This window comes from Myotis myotis, unplaced genomic scaffold (genome assembly GCF_014108235.1).
Source record: "Myotis myotis isolate mMyoMyo1 unplaced genomic scaffold, mMyoMyo1.p scaffold_m19_p_2, whole genome shotgun sequence".
NCBI lineage: Eukaryota > Metazoa > Chordata > Mammalia > Chiroptera > Vespertilionidae > Myotis > Myotis myotis.
The window spans coordinates 28,421,698-28,435,168 of record NW_023416324.1 but is presented as its reverse complement, the minus strand read 5'-3'; the positions used below and the strand labels follow the sequence as shown (position 1 = coordinate 28,435,168).

Genomic DNA, 13,471 nt, shown 5'->3' with positions numbered 1-13,471 from the left:
GTTTCCATGGACCAGGAATTCATGAGCAGCTTGGCTGGGTGCTTCTGGCTCAAGGTCTCTCATGAGGTTGCAACCCAGATGTTAGCCAAGGCTGCGATCATCTGAAGGCTTGATGTGGCTGTTAGCAGGAGGCCTCAGTCTCCACAGGAATTCTCCTAACATAGCAGCTGGCTTCTCCCACAGGGAATGAGCCAGGAGAGAAAGGGCGACCCAATCAGAAAGCCACAGCTTTCTGTAACTGGTCTCTGAGGCCCCACACGGTCAATTTGCTTTATTCTACCTGCTACAGCAAGTCAAGGAACTAAGTCCAGCCCGTTCTCAGGGGGAGGGAATTAGTCTGCACCTCTACAAGGGAGGTGCAACAAATAGCTTGTGGATATATTTAAAAAACCAAGGTAATCTGTACCCTGGAAACAATAAAACATTACTGAGAGAAATTGTATAATAGGAAGATACAGCATGTTCATGGATGGGAAGACTCAATACTGTTAAGACGTCACTTCTTCTCAGATTGATTTGTAGGTTCAATAAAACCTCAATCAAGACACATTGTTGTGGAGCGCGAGCGACAGAATGACCAGAGCTCCAGACGGATTGAAATTTAGAGCCTTTATTGACTGGCCAGTGTCCGCTCCGCCACTCGGGAAGCCCAAGAGAGAAGCGGCCACAACCATCTGCAGTGTCTAATATTTAAAGGGGACAACTACATCCGTGTTCAGGTTCCCATAGCAAGCAAAGCCAAGTTACAAAAGCTCATTGCATAGTTTTAGCCAAGCTATTTTTTTTTTAATTAGTTAAGGTATTACAAATGTGTCCTCATCCCCCCCATTAACTCCCAACCCCGCCCCCCTTTACCCCCCCCTCCCCCCCCACACACACACTCTCATGCCCCCATCCCCCTGTTGTCCATGTCCATTGGTTTGGCTTATATACATGTACACAAGTCCTTCGGTTGATCTCTTCCCCTTACCCCCACCTTCCCCTACTTTCCTTCTGGGGATTGATAGCCTGATCACTGTTTCTCTGTTTTGGAGCTGTCCCTTTTCATCAGTCTATGTTGTTCTGTATAATCCACAAATGAGTGAGATCATGTGGTATTTATCTTTCTCTGACTGTTTAGCCAAGCTATTCATCCTCCTCCTGTTACTCATTTCTGGGTAACTTAAAGGTCAGGACTGTTCTTAATTGTGATCTGTCTGTGCTTTGTGGGCCGTTGCCCAGGTGTGTTGATCTGTCTGTGCTTTGTGGGCCGTTGCCCAGGTGTGTGAGCTCAGTTCCTAGACACTTGGCACAGGCTGCCCAGCGGCTGAGGTGGCGAGGTCATAAGCAGGCCTAGGAATGTCCCTGCTCTGTAACAGCTTGCAGAATGTTTTTGCAGAAATTAACAAGCTGATTCCAAGGTTTCCATGAAAATGCCAAGTTCCTAAAATAATGAAAACAATTTCATAAAGGAAGAACAACGCTTGAGGATTACACTACCGGATGTCATGATTTAATATAAAACCGAAGGATTGATATAGTATTAGTATTGATATAAGGATAGACATAAATCAGGGTGTGACTATTCTCCCACGTCTGCGTGGTTCAGGGTTCAGTCTCTGGAAGAGGGGCCGCACGCAAATGAAAGAGACCAGACAAGAAATAATCTTAGGGGGCCAGGCGAGAGCCCATCCCAAGAGGTTGGACTCCGCTTCTGCTCAGGCCTTGCCATCCTTTCATTCAGTTTGGAATACACCCAAAGCCCTTAGGCAGACAAGTTCCAGCAACAGACAGATTATCTTATCAGTAAGGATTTACATGACCATCTGATGGGGAAGTTGCTTCAGCTACCATTGTCTGGACTAAACAGTGAGTACATAGCCCTGACCTTTTCCAGGGCTCAAAGGTCACCAGCCTTCCGGGTACCTTGTCCACACCTCTCTGCTAGTGAAGATAATGGGCGGCTTCCCGAAAGGGGAATATGAGTCCAGAAATAGACCCACACATATGGAATCAATTAATTTTTTAAAAAGAGGCCAAGATAATTCAATAGGAAAGGACAGGCTTTCCAACAGAAGGGGCTGTGCCCTGGCCCGGTAGCTCCGTTGGTTAGAGCATCGTCCTAATATGCCAAGGATGTGGGTTCCATCCTGGTCAGGGCACATCCAAGAAGCAGCCAATGAATGCATACATAAGTGGAATAACAAATTGATGTTTCTCTCTCTCTCTCTAAAATTGATAAATAAAAATTTTTTGAAAGAACTGTCAGAACCCTCCCTCCCTCCCTCCCTCCCTCCCTCCCTCCCTCCCTCCCTCCCTCCCTTCCTCCCTCCCTCCCTTCCTTCCTTCCTCCCTCCCTCCCTCCCTTCCTTCCTTCCTTCCTTTATTCCGCCAGAACCTATTCTTGTTGTTGAGGAGTGAGCTACTTCCTAGAGCCGTAGGGAAAATGGGTGCTTGGTGGTAAAAAAAGTGACAACTATCCCAGGACTCCAGGGTCCGGGTTAGAGATCCAGGAAGGTGCCGGCTCCCACCAGACGGTGAGTTGTGTTTTCTTTAGATCAGGATAAGGAGGAAAAACCTCACACTTTGTGCCCTGCACTCCACCTTTCAGGACTTTGCCTGGAAACAGAAAAATCACCTATGGGAAAGCTGTTCTTATTGTTTTTTACAGAGAAGACAATAAGACTACATGTGAAGATGTAAGGTTGGCGGGGGCGGGGTGGGGAGGAGACACAATTTTTATTACAGTCGTAAAAATACTCCATATGGATAAAAAAAAGCATGGAAAATAAAAATCCTTAGATGTGTTAAGATTTTCAGGATGTACAAGGGTGGGTTGAAAGCTATTTAAGTTTTATTTTCTGTAACTATCGCAATGTTTGTATGATCATAAGAACAGATCAGACCAGCATTTGCTTGAGGGGTGAACGCTGGGGGTGGGACTCAGTCAGGTGACGTTTCCTGGGGAAAGTGACTTAGCCTCTCTGAGCTTCCGTTCCCTCAAATGTAAAACAGTTAATAACAACAGCACCACCTCACAGGGCTGCTGTGAGGTTAAATGAAAAATTCCACTCAGCATTCAGCAGACAGTGCCGCGCGCATGGTAACCCTCCACGGTGCCCTGGCCACTCGCAAGAGGACATGCGGGGAGAGCTGTGTGAGGACCACACCGGCGCGACTGCGCAGAGCTGGCATCAGCTTTAAGCGGCTTCGTTGGGGTGTAATTGACACCCGATAAACAGCACACGTTTAAATGATACCATTGGATGTTTTGACACATGTATACACACTTGAAACCAGCAGCAGCGCCAAGATAAGGCACATATCTATCACCCCCAAAACTTGCCTATTCCCCTTGGTCACCCCTCCCTCTTATCTCTCCCCCACCCTCCATCCACGTAGCCATGGCTCTGCTCTCTGGCACCGTAGATTAGTTTGCATTTCCTAGAATTTCATAGACATGGAGCCCTGCACATTAGGAACTCTTTCATTTATTTATTTTTTTGCTCTGGCTTCTCTCATCCAGCTTGTTCGCCACCTGTCCATGCTGTTGCAAGTATCCATAGCTCGTCCTTTCTCATTGTGCGTGGTGCCCCAGTGTTTGAATATATCCACTCCCCTGTGAACATGAGTGTTGTTTCCAACCGTGGGCTACGACAAAAACAGACTTGTTATGAGCTTTCCCTTACAAACCTTTGGGTGGACATGTGCTTTCATATGTCTTCAATTGCTGGTCGTATATAAATATATCACTTTAGCAGAAACTTTCTGGCAGTCAATGTGGCATTTTGAGTGTGGGAATCCCCTGGAGAGGGCTGGGAGGCTGGGGGTCAGAGTCAGGGGACTCTTACATGCCCTCCTCACCTTCCCAAGCTCTTGCTTAGATCCTGGAGATCCGGGGTTGGTATGTCAGTGGGGCCTCTCTCTGCTTACAGACACCCTCTCCCTATGCCAGGGGTTCCCAGACCTGGGTGGCATCAGAATTTCTTGGGGAGCTTTAACCAGTATAGATTCCTGAGTCCCGCCTGAGACCTACTATTCAGAATATTGCAGGATGGGGCCACAGAAGCTGTGTTTTATAAAGTCCCCCAGGTGATTCTGCCATGTAGACAGGCATAGGAACTCCCACCTACTGGAGCCAGTTTAAACCCCCAGGCAACGCACTCTGAGCCCTTTGCCATCTGGACCCAGTGCCCCTGTGCGGCCTCACGCCTGGCCCCTCACCCCAAACATCCAGCCTCAGGAAACCGCTCCATGGTCCCCAGACACGCTCAGGCTGTCTCACTCAAGTTCATCTCTCTACCTTCTGCCTTCTCTACCCAGGGAACTTCTACACATCCTTCCAGGCCCAGAAAAAGCACCTCCTGCAGGAGCTTCCACACCCTTCCTCCTCCCAGCCAACTGCTCCTCCCACCACCTTATTCAGAGCACCTGTCACTCTGCCCAGTCATTATCTGATGGTGCCTGCACCAGTGGCCTGTGAAAGCCTCCCAAGCACCCTCTGAGGTGGACGAAGAAGATGATGGAAGCAAAGACTGACTAGGTGAAAAGCCCACAGGAAACCTCTACATGTGCAGCTGGGCCCTTTAATCCTCACAACAGCTGGTGCAGCGGGGACTGTCCTCACCGGGCCCATCTGACACATGAGGAATCTGAGGCCCCGAGAGGCAAATTCACTTGCCCCAGTCACACTGGAAGTGGCAGCGCCAGGACCTACCAGGACCTACCAGCCATGGCTCCAGATACCATGGTTGTACCCACTGAGCTTCGGGCCTTTTACAGATGAGGACGCTGAGGGCAGGGAACCATCTGCCCAAACTCACCATAAGTAGCACCGTTTAATTTGTACCTTGGGGCCTCTGATCCCCAAGCTCCACACTCCATGTGCCCCCTGGTTTTGTTTTGCTTTGTTTTGATTTGATTTATTGATTTGAGAGAGAGATTTGTTGTTCCACCTATTTATACATTCATCGGTTGCTTCTTGTAGTGCCCTGACCAGGGATCCAACCAGGAACCTTGGCATATGGGGACAATCTCTAACCAACTGGTCTATCCTGCCAGGGATCCGCAGCAATATATTTTTGAAAGTCACCCATGTTAACACGAGTGCTTCTAAAGTATTTATTTTTAATGTTTTATTAATATGTGATGATTTATTTATCTCTTTCCTTTTAATGAACATTCAATTCATTTTCCGATTTCCTCCATTACAAACAATTCTTCTATTAGTATTTTTGCATGGTCTCCTTGTGTACATGTGTGAGTTTTTTCCAGGAAATAGATCTGAAAATGGAATTGCTAGACTATACAGCATTCCCACCTTCTACTTTATTGAATAATGCTCAATTGTTCTCCAGAATAGTTGTGCCAATTTATATTCCTACCGGCAGAGTATTAAACCTCCCATTTCCTCACATCTAGCCCAACACTTGGTATTGTCAGTTTCTTATTTTTTGCTAAGTTGACAGGGATGAAATAATACTTCTTTATTATTTTATTTTGCATTTCCTTGACTATTAGTGAGGCTAAAAAACTTTTTGTATATTTGAGTATTTAGATTTCTGGTTCTGTGATATGCCTGTTTCTAATCTCTATTTATATTTCTATTGGATTTTGCCTTTTACTTATTAATTTGTGGAAGTTTTATGTATTATGGATATTAATCTTTCATTATAAACATTGCAAGCACTTCCCTCAGTCTAAAGTTTTATTTTTAACTTTATTTATGGTGTCCATTTTTCTCACATAGCCACTAATTTAATGTAGAAGTCAAAACTATCAACTTTTAAAGAAATCCTTCCTGTTCCTATGATCATAAAAATAATATCCCATACTATCTGCATTCATTCATTCAATGAATATTTGAATGATAATAAATCAAATAAGCAAGTAAAATACATAACATTTTAAATGCTGTTAATTGCTATATAGATAAAGAAATCAGTAATGAGGGAGGAATAGGGAGTTCCAGAGATGGAGTGTTTGATTTTGAATAGGGTGAGTTGGGAAGGCCTCCCTGAGAAGATGACATTTTAGCAAAGATGTGAATGAGGTGAGGAAGGGAGACATACAGAAGGCCAAGAGACATATAAAAAAATGCTCAAAGTCACTGATCATCAGAGAGATGCAAATTAAAACAACAATGAGATACCATCTCATACCTGTCAGAATGGCTACCATCAACAAATCAACAAATGGCAAGTGCTGGTGAGGATGTGGAGAAAAAGGAACCCTGCTACACTGCTAGTGGGAATGTAGACTGGTACCACCATTATGGAAAACAGCATGGAGTTTCCTCAAAAAATTAAATATGGAACTGCCATTTGACCCAGTAATCCCACTTCTGGGAATATATCCTAAGAAACTTGAAACACCAGTCAGAAAGAATGTATACACCTCTACGTTCATAGCAGCACAATTTACAATAGCTAAGATCTGGGAACAGCCCAAGTGTCCATTAGTTGATGAATGGATAAAAAATTGTGGTACATTTACACCATGGAATACTATGCAGCAGTAAAAAAGAAGGATCTCTTATCCTTTGAGACAGCATGGAGGGACCTGGAGAGTATCATGCTAAGTGAAATAAGCCAGTCAGAGAAAGGCAAGTATCATATGATCTCACTCATATGTGGAATCTAATGAACAACACATACTGATGAACAGAGTGGATCCAGAGACATGGAAGCATGTAACAGACTGTCAAATCTCAGAGGGAGTCAGCGGAGGTTGGGTGAGTGGGAGGTGATCAACCAAACAACTTGTATAGAAAAAATGTCCATAAGAGGGCACTATTGCAACTAAGCCCTTACTAGTGCTCTATTTTCAGAATGTCCACAAGAGGGCACTATTGCAATTAATCCCTTACTAGTTTGCTGTTCTCAGAATGCCCACAATAGGCACTCTTGAGACTAATCCCTTACTAGGGTGCTATTCTCAGAATTTCCACAAGAGGGCATTATTGCATCCACTCCTTTACTAGAATGCTGTTCTCCGAATAGCCACAATAGGGCACTATTGCATAATCTCCCTGCCGGGCGATTGCCCTCTAGGTCTCTCAATAGCCGTTTTCTTTTCAGACTTGCTGAATTCAATAAGAGGGTGCTGTTCTCAGAACGTCCACAAGAGGGCATTATTGCAACTTCTTTCTTACTAGGGAGCTGTTCTCAGAATGTCCACAAGAGGGCACTATTGACTGAGCTTCATCTCCTTAGGAATTTGTGTCTGAAATCCTGTTTCCTAAAATGAAGGCATATCCCAGATCTCTTTACTTGATTCCATGTTCCCTCCACCTCTCTACCAAAATCCAATATTTTTCCCAGAGGAAACACTCTTGGGTGAGTTTTTCATAACTACCTGAAATATTTCCTACTTTGATATTGGGACTACAGTGGTGGCAGATTCATTGCAAAGACTGTGTGGAAAAGGGCACAGGTGAGACCACAAAGGGCAGAGCTGACTGCCAGAAGAACACACAGAGAATGGTTCCTCTTGGGCCCATAGTGGAGTGGATACCATATAGCAGCGGTTCTCAACCTGTGGGTCGCGACCCCTTTGGGGGTCAAATGACCCTTTCACATGGGTCGCCTAAATATATCCTGCATATCAGCTATTTACATTATGATTCATAACAGTAGCAAAATTACAGTTATGAAGTAGCAACAAAAATAATTTTATGGTTGGGGGTCACCACAACATGAGGAACTGTATTAAAGGGTCGCGGCACTAGGAAGGTTGAGAACCACTGCCATACAGCAACATATCTATCATAGGCCATGGCTGCAAAAATCCAGGTCTTCGTGATGCGCAAGGTCAGGAAAACATCATCTGGACCACACACCCAACACAGGGGATGGTTTTATTCTTGCTTACAGAATGGACCAACATCTGGGGCAGTGTGGTGGTGGGCATAGCTGAGATCCAGTAGAGACAGATGCTGAGGAGGAAGTACATGGGCGTGGGGAGGTGTGCATCTACTCTGATCAGGGTAACAATAATCCCATTGCGTAGAGGAAGAGAAGAGTAAGAAAAGGATTCAGTTGGTCCTGAGATTTCTGGAGAAGCTCAGAAGAATAAACTCAGTTACTCTGTAGAGCTGGGATCTCTCCAGCCTTGGCTATGCATGGTTTTCCTTCTGAGAAAGAAGGAAAGTCTCAATGAGAAAACACCATGTGTGATCCACACGTGCAGGGACCAAAGGCATCTCAAAGCTAAACAATCAAACCAAGATATCCACCTCCATGCTCAGGGAGCGTTCTATCCAAATTGACCTCGCATTGCTCCGGCACTTAGGGATTCTATAAATATTTGTTGGTGTGTTGTTGTTGTTGTTGTTTTTAACTAACTAGCTCTGATAGAATTCCAAGGAGCTCGTGAAAGGGATTGTACATAGCAGAAAGTTTATTTTGAAGAACACACACACACACACACACACACACACACACCACATAAAGCCATGAACAGGACTCAGGCTCAAATGGATGAGAAAAATGATATTATTACATTATTACTCATGTTATAGGCGGTATGCAATATTATGGGAGCTAGCAGGATCTGAGTGGGAACAACCTAGGCTTTATTAGTAGTATATGCTGATAAATCTGAAATATATCTCCATCCTAAATCTCTTAATTCATCTATCCCATTGCCTTCTTGATACCTATATTGATGTGAATATCTAATAGGAATATTAAAATTAACAGTTTCTAAAAGCAAATTTCCGATCCCCTATAAACGTGCTCCTCTCACAGTCTTCCTCAACTCAGTTAATGGCAATTCCATCATTTGACATGGCGAAGGTTGAAAAGAAAAACCTCAAAGTCCTCCTAACTTCTCTCTTTTTACTTCCCCTATGCAAATATTGCCAGTTCCCTTTAAAATATATATCCCCCAAAAGACCACTTCTCATCATCTACACTATTACTATTCTGGTCCAAACCATTATCTTTTTTCACCAGGAATATTGCAATATTCCTTAACTAGTTTCATGGCTTCCATTCTCTTCTACCATAGTCTATTCTTTTTTTTTTCTTTATCCTCACTCAAGGATATGTTTGTTGATCTTTTAAAAATATTTTTATTGATTTCAGAGAGGAAGGGAAAGAAAGAGAGAGAGAGTCATTGATTAGCTGCCTCCTTCACGCCCCACACTGGGGATCAAGCCCACAACCTGATCATGTGCCCTGACCAGGAATCGAACTGTGACCTCCTGGTTCATAGGTCAACACTCAACCACTGAGCCACGCTGACCAGGCATGTTTATTGATTTTAGAAGAGAGAGAGAAAAACATCATGTCAGAGAGAAACATCAGTTGCTTTCCATATGCACCCCAACTGGGGATCAAACCCACAAACTAGGTATGTGCCCTGGCCGAGAATCAAACCCACAACCTTTTGATGTATGGGATGACACACCAACCAACTGAGCCACCCGGCGAGGGCCTCCATAGGCCATTCTTAGAACAGCAATTAGAATGGTCCTATTACAATTCAAACACTGTAAATCCTCTTATCAAAACACTCTAGTGGCTGCTTGTGCTCAGAAGCAAAGCCAAAGTCCTGATGAGTGCTCTAAGATCCCGCATCACCTCGCTGGTATTATATCCTATATCTCATCTCTCACTCCAGCCCACCTTTTGCTACTCCTCATTTTACTTCAGAATTTTTGACTTACTGTTCCCACTTCTAGAAAGTCTCTTTCCCCAGATATCTTATGGCTCACACTCTCATCTCCTTCAAAAGTCATGTTTTTTCTGGGAAGAGTTGAGTCTTTCTTAACCATCCCGTTTAAAACTGAACTATCTCATAGTCCATATCCCTGTCTTCTGTTTTATCTTTCTTCATGGTAGCTAACATCTTCTAATGTACTATGTAATTTTCAATTATCCTTCACAAGAATGCAGGTATTTTCATATTTTTTTGTTTATTGTATATCACTAGATTCTAGAAGGGTGCCTGGCATATAGTGAGCCTTATAAATATTGGGTAAATGAATGAACTGAATCGGGCTGGGCCCATGACGGGCGAGCTACTGGTGTTACTTGTGGTGGAACTATCCTTGGTGCTGAACTTTCTTCCTATGGAGGTAACCATTCTGAAGACTCATTCTAGAGCTTTCCCTGGGATATACATAGCTCTCAATGGATTTCTAAACACAGAGAAATCCAGAACATTTACAATACATTAACCATAAGAATCCTGAAATGCTGCCAAAAATTTAACACCTACTGTTAACTGAATTTACAACTGAGAAACCTGATATTTATCAAAGTTAAGCAAGAGCACAAGAGCTGCCCAGAACACTGTTTCTGATTCCTGGATCTACAATTTATTTATTTATTTATTTATTTTTTTGGAGTAGTGTTTTGTTTGTTTTTTAATTAAATCTTTATTGTTCAGATTATTACACTTGTTCCTCTTTTTTCCCCCCCATAACTCCCCTCCTCCCAGTTCCCGCACCAACCTCCGCCCTCACTCCCCACCCACTGTCCTCATCCATAGGTGCACGATTTTTGTCCAGTCTCTTCCCGCATCTCCCACACCCCTTTCCCCCCCAAGAATAGTCAGTCCATTCCCTTTCTATGTCCCTGATTCTATTATAATCACCAGTTCATTCTGTTCATCAGATTATTTATTCACTTGATTCTTAGATTCACTTGTTTTTTTAAATTAAATCTTTATTGTTCAGATTATTACATTTGTTCCTCTTTTTTTCCCCCCCATAACTCCCCTCCTCCCAGTTCCCCCACCAACCTCCGCCCTCACTCCCCACCCACTGTCCTCATCCATAGGTGCACGATTTTTGTCCAGTCTCTTCCCGCATCTCCCACACCCCTTTCCCCCTCAAGAATAGTCAGTCCATTCCCTTTCTATGTCCCTGATTCTATTATGATCACCAGATTATTTATTCACTTGATTCTTAGATTCACTTGTTGATAGATGCATATTTGTTGTTCATAATTTGTATCTTTACCTTTTTCTTCCTCTTCCTCTTCTTAAAGAATGCCTTTCAGCATTTCATATAATCCTGGTTTGGTGGTGATGAACTCCTTTAGCTTTTCCTTATCTGTGGAGCTCTTTATCTGACCTTCAATTCTGAATGATAGCTTTGCTGGATAAAGTAATCTTGGTTGTAGGTTCTTGGTATTCATCACTTTGAATATTTCTTGCCACTCCCTTCTGGCCTGCAAAGTTTCTGTTGAGAAATCAGCTGACAGTCATATGGGTATTCCCTTGTAGGTAACTGAGTTTCTTTCTCTTGCTGTTTTTAAGATTCTCTCTTTATCTTTTGCTCTTGGCATTTTAATTATGATGTGTCTTGGTGTGGTCCTCTTTGGATTCCTTTTGTTTGGGGTTCTCCATGCTTCTTGGACCTGTAAGTCCATTTCTTTCACCAGGTGGGGGAAGTTTTCTGTCATTATTTCTTCAAAGAGGTTTTCAATATCTTGCTCTCTCTCATCTTCTGGCACCCCTATAATTCTGATGTTGGTACGCTTGAAGCTGTCCCAGAGGCTCCTTACACTATCCTCGCATTTTTGGATTCTTTTTTCATTTTGCTTTTCCGGTTGGGTGTTTTTTGCTTCCTCGCATTTCAAATCATTGACTTGATTCTTGCGCTCCTCTGGTCTGCTGTCGGGAGTCTGTATAATATTCGTTATTTCAGTCCGTGTATGCTTAATTTCTAGTTGGTTCCCCAATATAACATCGAGGGTCTCATTAGTTTTCTTGTAGATCTCATTAAGTTTATCGGCGGCTTCTAAACAGTTCTTGAGAGACCTTAAAAGTGTGGTTCTGAACTATATATCTTCCATTGACAATTTTGTCCTGTTTCTTTGTCTCCGCATTTTGTTATGCTTCCTTGGTGCACCCCCTAGTGGTCTTTGTTCGCAGTCTTATAGTTAAACCTTGATTGTTGTGGCTAATACCAGGGAGGGTTTGACCTCCAGGCCAAGTGGCTATGAGAATCAGCTGTGTCAGCAGTGAGAGAACTTCTGTCCTCTAGGGAGGTGCTAATCTGGCCTTTGCCTGAGGCTATCCGGCAAATGCCTCTGTGCAGGGCTTGGGCGGGGCGGGTTGCACAGGATCAACAGGGTGGGCCGGAGAGAGCAGTTATGGCGGCTCTCAGTCCTGTCCCCAGGGGCTCTGCCTCTCTGAGTCCCAGCACCCGATGCAAAGCTCGGAGAGAAAGCTGCACTCGCTCTGACCGAAGCCAGACAGTCCCGCTTCTCCCGTTTGAGTCTGGGTCCCTAAAGACTCGCCCGTATCTGGAGCTCAGAGTCTGCGACTCCCTCCCGATTGAAAACGCCAACCGCGCCCTCCGCCGCCAGCCCGCTCCGCACACTCCGCACCTCAGAATTTGACTTCAGCACTGCACCTCCTCTGAGTGTCCGTATGCGTTTCTCTTTCCTCCTAGTTGTAGGACTTCCACTCAGCCAGCATTCCTGTGGTTCTGGGTGATGTCCCTTCCGTCTTTTAGTTTCACTTTTGAAGTAGTTGTTCAAGGCAGCAAACTCCGGCGTTAACCTATGCCGCCATCTTGGTTCTCTCCTCTGATTCCTGGATCTACAATTTAAAAGGGAAAAAAAGAAACTAGAGTTTGTCTATACAGAGAAAATATATTATCAGTAAGAGACCTGTGAAATTGTGTTATTTAAGGAAGAGTGGAAGAGATTGAAAAAGTGTAGCTTGATTGTAAGAAAATACTATGAACAACTATATGCCAACAAGCTGGACAATGAGGATGAAATGGACAAATTCCTAGAAAAATACAATCTACCAAAACTGAATCCGGAAGAAGCAGAAAATATGAATAGGCCAATAACAACTGATGAAATAGAAGCAGTAAAAAACAAACAAATAAACAACAACAAAAAACTCCCAGCAAACAAAGGCCCGGGTCTGGACAGCTTCACAGGGGAGTTTTACCAAATATTTAAAGAAGAACTAACACCTATACTCCTCAAACTATTCCAAAAAATCCAAGAGGAAGAAACACTTTCAAGCTCTTTTTATGAGGCCAGCATTATTCTAATTCCCAAAACAAACAAAGACACTATAAAGAAAGAGAATAACAGGTCAATGTAATTCTGACGAACATAGATGCTAAAATCCTCAACAAAATGTTAGCAAATCGGATCCAGCAATATATTAAAAAGATCATACACTGTGGCCAAGTGGGATTTGTTCCAGGGATGGAAGGCTGAGACTATATTCACAAATCAATAAATGTGATAGATCACATAAACAAACTGAAATACAAAAATCACATGATCATATCAATAGACGCAGAAAAAGCATTTGACAAAACCCAACACCCATTTTTTATAAAAACCCTCAGCAAAGTTGGAATAGAGGGAGAATATCTCAACACGATAAAAGCCATATATGACAAACCTACAGCGAACATCATACTAAATAGGCAAAAACTAAAGCCATTTCCCCTAAGAACAGGAATAAGATAGGGATGTCCACTTTCACCACTCATATTCAACAT

The 13,471-nt window shown here is 43.4% G+C and overlaps 1 long non-coding RNA gene across 1 annotated transcript; it reads left to right on the top strand.

Moving 5' to 3' along the window:
• Window positions 1–2,396: 2,396 nt before the first annotated feature.
• Window positions 2,397–5,672, top strand: LOC118676469. The gene is made up of 2 exons (XR_004974115.1): window positions 2,397–2,516; window positions 4,303–5,672. It is a non-coding gene; the product is annotated as an uncharacterized LOC118676469 (long non-coding RNA).
• The last annotated feature ends 7,799 nt before the right edge of the window (window positions 5,673–13,471 follow it).